The sequence below is a fragment of the Mytilus californianus genome, unplaced genomic scaffold (assembly GCF_021869535.1).
Source record: "Mytilus californianus isolate M0D057914Y unplaced genomic scaffold, xbMytCali1.0.p SCAF_52, whole genome shotgun sequence".
Lineage (NCBI taxonomy): Eukaryota > Metazoa > Mollusca > Bivalvia > Mytilida > Mytilidae > Mytilus > Mytilus californianus.
This window is the reverse complement of record NW_026262704.1, coordinates 193,412-203,460: the sequence shown is the minus strand read 5'-3', so window position 1 is coordinate 203,460 and position 10,049 is coordinate 193,412. Positions and strand designations below refer to the sequence as shown.

The following is a 10,049-nucleotide window of genomic DNA, read 5'->3' as shown; positions in this document are numbered from 1 at the left end:
TTAATTTTCCATACACTCTAGGTGCCCTTTTTATAAATGTTTGCGCGCTATAGATGCCCTTTTTCAATTAAGTTACCATGCCCTTTTTGTGTGATAGGGGAAACACTAAGAAGGGTCTCCAAAAATAATTGGTCATTAATTGCTAATTGAATATCTAAATTATCAATACCATGTAAAGCATCCCCTCTATGCACTGGCATTACATATTGCTCAACTGTGTTAGTAATTTGTTGTTTTATTAGTTTTACATATTCAGGATCTTGAAGGAGAGAGTTATTAAACTTCCGAAGGCCCCTGCCTTTTATAAATTCATTTATTTTTAAAGTCAAAATCACTTGTGAATGATCTGACCTGTAGCTATTACCAATGTTTACTTCACAAATGTCATCTATAAGGCTTTCAGAAATCAAAAAGAAATCTAATCTAGATTGTTTAAAAGGGGTTTTCCTTCTCAATGTAAATCGTTTAAGATCAGGGTATAATTCTCTAAATGGGTCGACAATTTTCCTATGTTCTTTAATTTCTAAAATGTTCACTCTATATCTTGGATAGTTTATATTTATATAGTGATGGGTATCAAGGTTGAATTTTTGAACAAGACTAAAGTCCCCACAAATAATACAAAGCTGATTTCCAAAGAAATCTATTATTTCTGTTAATTTGTCATAGAAACAGGGAGTATCAATATTTGGCCCATAAACATTTTTAGAGAAAATCTCTTGTCTTCAATATTAAGATCCAATCCCACCAGATTGCCATCTCCATCTTTTTTAACTTTATGTATTTTATAGTTAAAATTCTTTTTTAAACAGAATAGCAACTCCTCGTTTATTTAAAGCAAATGAATTAAAAACACAATGGCCTTTCCATTTGTTCTTTATCAAAACTTCATCTTGTTCTACAAAGTGTGTATCCTAGAGACAACATATGTTTAAATCATTTGAATAAATATAATCAAAAATTATCTCCCTGTTTTCTCTCATGTGAAGTCCTTGGCAATTATAGGACATTATTTTAATGTTTTTTTCTTCCATCATGATACTTGTTCTTCAACTGTGAAGTATGATATTTGTGAAAAAATAGTTCATGCGAGACATCATGACTGCTTTCCTTTCATAATATTTGACTTCCTGAAAAAATATATCATATATATGCCAAATACCAGAAATCAATGTTTTATAATAAATATATACATAAAATAAACAAACACAAATGAAAATGAAACACATATCGATATTCTTAATATCTTTTTGTAGATGAAGCTTGGATAGGATTACATTCAAAAGATGGTAAACAGTTCGAATGGCCATCTGGAAACACGACAACCTCAAATCTATACGAGAGTTGGGGTAATCAACAAATAAATGATTTGTTTATTGGAAATTGCGTGAGATTAACTAGCGGACAATATTGGATCGATATGTTGGTTTGAATTTGCAATATTTATGAATTTGGATATATATGTGAATTCAGGAAGACTCTTTTTTAACTGATGTATTACTCAATCTTTATTTATCTTGAAATCAATATCAAATAAAGTTTCTGAATAACACTGTCTCGTTTCTTATTGTAAAACCCAAAACTGTAAAACCTGTAATAGCAGATGCTCAATTTACAAGCAATTTAAAATTAAAAAAATCTTACTTTACCAAAAGCTATGATGATCTGAATTGTAAATCATCAAATCTCGTCTTCGGATCATAGTGTAAATTTTGTGAATGTCTTTATGTCGATGAAACAAAAGGAAGGCTTAATAAACGTGTGTGCGGTCATAATTTACCTTTTCTAGGGCTGGCGTGATTCAGATGTGGATACAAAGATCTTTGAGAGTAAATATAATCTAAGACTCTTCCATTTTGTAAGAGTATTAGAAAATTTTACTTTATACACTGTACACAAGTACTACCCATTCTAAAATAAAAGACAAATTGAAAGAGTTGGTCCTGCTCTGTTCCTTAAAAAAGAATGGCTAACGTATCGTGTCAAAGGAAGAGATGATTCGTACTTAATAAAATAACTGCGATTGAAACATTTTTTTTCTCTGAAACTGACATTATCAAGATGCTTGATTTATTCATTAACAACATATGTGTTACGTTTGGGGACGTGTTTTTCAACAAACAATCAGCATTCCCATGGGATCCAGCTGTGATTCTCTTATTGCCGACGTGTTCCTTTATTCATAAGAAGCTGCCTTCATACAAGAGTTTCTTTGTAAGAAAAAAAAGAAGTTAACATTATCCTTTAACTTCACTTTCCGCTATATATATATGATGTTCTCTCACTAAATAATTTAAAGTTTAGTGAATATGTTTAACACATCTATCCCATCAAATTTGAGATAAAGGATACAGGGATGCTGCTTTCAAGGAAGGCATTTTCACAAAGAGTTCCAAGCGGTGATGTTGAAATCATCCCTTCGCAATTTTTTTTTAAAGAAAAGTCATTTCTGTTCGTTTTCGTTGTTGTATATTCATAAATCCCAGGCATGTGTTTTAGTTGATATAAGTCTCTGATGCATGGTTTTTTATTATTAAATGCTTTTTGCTTTTGTTGTTCATAGTACGAGAACAGAAGTGAAAATTTATCGTCATACTAAATATAATCAAAGGTGGTATATATTAAAAATAGTGAGACGAGATATAGCACAAAATAAGTGAACACTGAATAACAAAAATGCATTACAAATTATATATATGGCATGCCTGAACCACTTTTATTAATTAATTTAGATTATCTCAGATAAACTAGGATTATCTCAGATAATCCTGGTTTATCTCAGATAAACTAAGATTATCTCAGCTTAATTCAAATTCGAGAAAATCCTAGTTTATCTCAGAAAATACAGAAAATTCATTATCTGGAGAAAATCCCGGTTTATCTCAAAATATTAAGAAAATCTAGGTTTTTCTGATCGATTTTCAGATAATCCTAATTTATCTCCAGATAATTAATTTTCTCAATTTCAGATAATGAATTATCTCATTTCTCGAGAAAATCTAGGTTTATCTCGGATTCTAAATATACAAAAGAACAATGTAACGAGTGTTTTAATTGGACGACAATCAGGCGTTTAACGTTTTACTTTCTCTTTGAAACCATGATGGTGACGAATTCACTTCCTATTATTGGGTGAACGAGGATATGCCAAAATATGGGTCATAATTTTGCGAGATTTTATATAAAAATTAGCGTCCTTTTTCAGAGGAGGGGTGACATTCAGCATACGGCACGCAATTTTTACTTATATTATTGATCGATCGCTGTGTTATTGTGTCATTTATCACTACTCGTGGTGTGAACATCATCGTTACTGACACCTGGACAAGCGAAATTTGTTGAATCAATTATAAAAACAAGTAATATACAGAAGGGCTGATTATATACAATATACATATACTTTGTACATACATACAAAACAAATTTGGTAGCTATTTCTTTTACACAAACTGACTGTTTATTACCGACGGCTAATTTCGACATCGATAGTCATTGAATTCTCATATTTTAATTCATTCAGTCGGTTTTAATTTTTTAATCGTGACAAAGTTTTGTAAAATATTTGATTTTAACTATTGCATTATTTCGTCATTTGTCAGTAAATAAAATAGATCGCACTAGAAAGAAGGCAATTAAGTAATCCAATACACATAATGCACGATTCAATTATGGAAAAAACAATTATTTCATCATGGTTATTCACTAGACATAATTTTCATTTTGTTTTCAAAATAATTAAATACATAAGAGTTTATATGCCACGAACCTTAAAGCGCCAGTTATTAATTGTAGGATATAAACAATAAATGTACATTGTCTGAATACAAAATGTGTGTGTACTCGCTAACACGGGTGTCATTCGGTTTATCGAGAGAAATGATCGTGAAAAAATATCTAACGGAGGTCAAGTATTGCGAGACGAGCGTGAAAGCTCTGGTACCGGATCGTGAAAGAAATTTAATCGAGAAGACATATGAAATGTCATTAAATAATCTAATTTAATTAATTACACGGACAAATTTACAACAAAATAAAACTGTCTGTCAAAATGGTTGAACATTATGATCAGTATGTGAGAAAATCCAGTTCTAAAAGTACATAGTTTTTACAAAACAACAAAAGGCATATTGCTCCTCGATATTTCAGTGACATCAAAAATGTAAACAAACATGATTTTTTCACAAATTCCAATAAATTAAACTATTTTTCTTCGAAAAAGGGCATTCTATTTGAATGCATCAAATGGTTCTCATAGTTATTTTGTATAATCTGAAACTTGGTAAAAAAAGAAAAATTTACACAAAATTGATATTTCGGATCGTGAAAGATCACGTACCGGTTTTTGAAGATCGTGAAAAGGATCGTGAAAGATCTAATGCTACGAAGACGTTGATATTATTCTTCAATTATATGATAATTAATATTTGTTATTGTATTAAAAAAACTAGATTGGCATGACTGACCCGGGTCTCTTTTGCTGGTGAATAGGACTACAATCGTGCAATTCCATTGGATCTAATATCTTATAATACCACACAGACTTGGTAAATTGTATCAATACCAGTTCATTTGTCCGTCCTTCATAAGTATTGTTTTTTTTTATACATTAAGATGTTTTATTTTGTATTCATAACTTTGAATTCTCATTTTTATGCCCATTATATTTATAAAGCTTACATACCTGTATGCTATAGGGCCACGGTATTTGGTGTATGGTGTACATGTCTGTCTGCATGTTTCATATATGACGTCAATTGTATTTGATATATTGAATGATAGTAAGATGTCTGTGTCTGACTGTCCGTCAGGGTTCATATACTTTCGACCTCATGATCCGAATTAATTGGCCAAACATAACTTTTACATTTGTCAGTTTCTGATTGCATATATACGATCGCTCAATGTGTTCAAGTTGGACTACCAAAGTTGGGCCCTCATTTGTAAAATATATTATAACTCACTGACACTCCATGAATTGAAATGTATTTCATTTAACAGTCAACAAAAATTATTTTAAGGTACGTTTTAAAACCGCTCAGGGCCTCCTGAGTGCACTCAGGACATGTAATAGATATTTTAGTGGGCGTTGAGGGTATGCGTCCGATAAATGATTTATTTTTTTATCTTAATATTTTTGTTTGAATAAAATTAATTGAATATTTCAGAAGTTATTGAAGTGTTTATTAACACGCGCCGTTATTTGGAATATGTCATACATGACCGATGATCATATTCGATACCAATTATCATGTTGATTAGGTCTATACAAATCCTTAATTAGGTCGTCTGATCTTTAGTAATTAGTGAAGGTAATCAACACACACTAGTTAACCAAGCAAGAAAGGTTTTCTTAGAACAAAAATAAAGATAAAAGTTGCAAAAAATGTTAAATAAACGTTTCGTTTTGTTTGTAATAATATTAAAGCCATTTGAGAATTTTAAGAAATCCATTCAGTTTATTTAATTTGAAAACGTTAACAAATATAGATTTAATTCATTGCAAAGTGTGGCGTCCTCCAGGGATCAAAACCCCGTTTTAACAGAGTTTGTTTAAAGGTTAATTATGCATTGGCCACGTGTCGTTAAAAAACAAACTGATTAACAATATAATAGAGTTGTAAGGTCATAAATATTTCAGGTATTGGGCATTTGTCATTATCATGATTAGATTATCTAATTGACAACAAACACTTTATACAACTTACCAACACTACAAAAGTCTAAAAGTCTGAAAAGACCAGTTTTTGTCTTAATTTGCATGAACTTTTACTCGACATTCTCCAAAAGTATGACTTGTGTCTTAATTTTTCTTGACAAATTCTCATTTATATTAAATTTGTATGAAATTTACTCGACATATTCTCGACATTCTGAATATGGTCTTAAAATTTCTTGACAAATTCTTGACATTTGAATACTATCTTGAAATTTCTCGACATATTCTCGACATTCTTATTTTTTTCAGTATGGCTTGACATATTCTGAACATTTTGAATCGTGTCTTAAATTTACTTGACAGTTCTGAGTTTTACAAATCATGACCAATATTCATGATATAACTTTAATCTTTATTTCTCTTTATATAATATACTGTTGTTTCAAGTTACACTTCTTTACAACAAAAATAAAAGTTGGGCATGTAAAATAATTGAAAATTGTGGTATATAAATATTTTTACAAATGCAAATATGGCTATGAAATCTAAAGTATAAAATAATTCAAATGTGGGTGTGTTGATATAAAACAATTTCAATGAGGGTTTTTAAATAAATTACAAATTTTGATTCCTAAATCTTATAGATTAAATTATTCAAACCAATCATACTGTAGACATATTTCATTCTACATTCATAATATTCAATGTTGATATGGTAAATAATTATTATACCAAAATGTGGTTTATATAAATAGCAAATTATGATGATATACAAATCATTCATTTAACAGAAGAAAAATTTGTGGAATGTCATCTGTTGGAATATATTAAGTATTACACATGGACAGGATGTTCCCCATAAAATTAAGGTATTCCACACCCCAGAGTACACGCAACTGTCAAATAGAAGTTATTGCTTTACCTGTAATCAGCCATACAACTTATCAGTTGACCGACCATGCCACTACAATTTAAAAAGTTTGTTGATAGATGAAAATGAAAATCATCATTTTGATGAAAAAAAATTGAATTGAAATGGATTTTCTTCATCAAAATTATGAAGTTAATTATTTTAACATAAAAACAAATTGAATAATTCCCAAAGATTAAAAGAAAATTATTATCTACTCCAGGAATAATAAAAAAAATGTATTTATAATGGGTCCCATCAATGATTTCTATAGAAATCATCGGTCTTATGAAATGGTTCTCAAACAGACATGCATAATATAGATCTAAACATTTTTTTCTTTTCAGGAAGGAGTTATCACAAATATTTATTTTTGATAAAACATTATAAAATTCAACACTCAAATTTGAATAAAAAATGTTTTTGGGTTGTTCTAAAAAATGAATAAGGTTTTTGAATCAAGATGGGAACAAATTCTTTGACCCCCCCCCCCCCCCCCCCCCCCTTTCCATATGACGTAACGGACAAAAATTCAAGGGCGACAATCGCGATTTTTACATAGACGACGACAGTATCGCACCATCTCGGTAATTTGTTTACATCGTGTACGTTTGATTTTTCAAGAATTTTATTATTAAAGACAATTAAACTTGCATCATTTCATCATCAATTAGTTATATAGGTAAGTTTAACAGGTGACCATGCTATTTTTTCTTCTTAGGAGATTTTATTTTACAAGAAACAAACATCTGAAAATGGCAAGTGACTTGTTGTTTTGGAAGATAAAAATATGGCGGGTGTTTTCCCCTTCTGAAAATAACTGACACATTTGCATCCTAATGGCTATTTAAATATAAAATGACCAAAAATAGTATCTATGATGATGGGAGTCCCTAAATATTTGCATAACTACCCATCACTCCGTGTCAAATTGCAACTGAGGCTGCGAAAGGGAAGCACATAAATCGACGCCATTTTTCAACAGATCCACATGAATAGTAGGTTTCTCTGCTCACAAAATTCTAGTAATATTCTTTTAATGGTTAGTAGAAAGATATGAACAATATCCATAACAAAATTTTATTGATCGGATCGGTTTATGCCAAATTATGGCTATATATTTGCCCCTTTTTCGATGCTGAAATTTCCACAGACCACATGTTAATAAACGCCCCTTTCCCAGCGTGAGACTTCAATTTTAAATAAAACTTTAATTTTGGCCTGTCAATGATAGCATTTATATTTTAGTTTAATTATGGTTGTGTAAAGCATTTGTGATCATTTGTTTGATTCTCTCAAATAGTAAAAAGGTTAGTTCAATGAGTGTGTGACAAAAAAAAATAACAGCAGAATAGAGTACTATGGCTAAAAGTATAAAGAATAGAGAAAAATTGACTAAAAAATATAAGGAATAGAGAATAATGTTGTGCTAATTTATTGAGAAAAGAGAATGATGGGCAAAAAGTATAAAGAATAGAGACAAATGACACTAAAAGATTTAATAATATAGAAATGGAGGACACCCCATCCAGACCCTTGTTTATGTGAACAACAGTACCATTTTTTTGTTAAATAATGCATATATGGTCATGAAAAATATTTTGAACAGATTTCAGGTATATGAAATATTAATCAGGAGGAAAGTATCAGTTCTGCCCCTCCTTCCATAATAAAAAAAAAACACACAAATTATATGTGATTGATTGTTGATTTTTAACGCCACAGTATTGGCAAGGTGTTGTGACCAGGTTTTATTGGTGGTGGATGCATGATTGCTCATATACTTTATAGTACAGCCCGAAGAATGCCCTCAGATTTGAGGGAATCTCAAATTTCACAACTGATAAGCTTCACAGTTTGAAGTCCTTGTAATTTATATATCACTCTTCCCAATAAACTGACCACAGATGTTACACATAGGTTATCTGATAAGAAAGTCAACATATCGACATTTTCTGTCTTTACTTGAAATATAAATATAAATATTCTTCATAAGATTATGACAATCTAGTCAGTGTTTTTTTTTTTCATTAATCATGTTCAGATACAGTTAAAGGAATGTAATATGAAGTTATGATTTTTTTTTTATTAATTTTCCATTTTTTTAAATTTAGAATAGACCCATAATCTGTTGTCATTTTGAAGATTAATTTTCATTAGAAATGAATATTCTTAGTAATTTTCACATTTATTTTGATAAAATGTCATTTAATGATAAAAGGAAATTTCCTAAATATTTAAAAGAAATTCTTAATAGAATATTCATTAGGCAAAGACAATTTGGAAAAAGAACCCTCCTTTTTATACGCCCATTTATGAGAGGTATTATGGTATACCATTGTCCATCCGTCTGTCTGTCTGTCCGTCCGTCATAGATAACCACAGACCTTTGATTACAGCAATCCTAGTTCAGATAACTTGCACAAGGAGAGTTTGAATTCTCAACCTGAATGCAGACTTACTTGTGCATTTACTTTATATTTTTGCTCTCATACTGATATTTTGTTTGTAATTATGACGTTTACTTACATTTAATATCATAAAATATATATTAATATCTATTAAAAAGATTGATATGTCATTATAATGATAAATTTAACTTTAACATGTTAAGATACTGAAGGAAATGAATAAATAAATAGAAAAATTTCTTTGAACATATGTTGCTGTATATGTTTATGACCTTTTCTTATCAGACATATCATATAAAGTCATTAAAATAAATTATTCATTTACACCAAAAGTTAAATTTTTTTGTTTATTTTTATTGAAGTTTATATACATACTTTTGATTATTTAAGATTAAAATAAGAATAAATTCAATTTAAAAAAAATAATAACAAGTATCTAAAAACAAACTTAAGTATATACATTATGGGATTTTCTCATGATTGAAGGCTTTAGTGTAGCATAAAATTGCTTATATCCACTCCATTTGATTTTTTGGGGATAGTTGTCTCATTGGCAATTATTTCACATCTGATTAGTTTTACATTAGTGAAATTAGAAACATTCAATTTAAATTAAAACTTGGACCACATAAGAATCAGTAGACAATTTAAATGTAAATCATAATTTCATATGACAACTCTAGAGAAGTTGGGAAATTATTTTCATTTAATATCATATGCATAAATTATATATTTACAGATACATGTAACAATAGAAATAAGGAATAAAGAAGAGCAGGAAACATTTCCATTTTGAGGATTTATGGAACAGAGGACTATTTGACTTGTTTTTACTTTAACTTGGACTTTTTAACAATAATAATGCTTCTTAAATTTTAAAGTTTATTGTTATGTGTTTGTTTTTTTTTTACTTTCAAAAAATCAAAGTATTTAAGTTGTATTAAATTTTGTTTATTTGATTGAAGCTTATTTACTTATAATTATTTAAGATATTATTTACATATGTTTCATTTTAACATTATTTTTATGCATTTGTATTTATTTATCTTTTAAAAAACTTTTTTTTTCTTAA

At 29.3% G+C, this 10,049-nt stretch overlaps 1 long non-coding RNA gene across 1 annotated transcript; it reads left to right on the top strand.

The window, feature by feature from the left end:
* The first annotated feature begins 7,321 nt into the window (after window positions 1-7,321).
* On the top strand, window positions 7,322-10,049 carry LOC127703824 (uncharacterized). The gene is made up of 2 exons (XR_007983063.1): window positions 7,322-7,564; window positions 9,717-10,049. It is a non-coding gene; the product is annotated as an uncharacterized LOC127703824 (long non-coding RNA).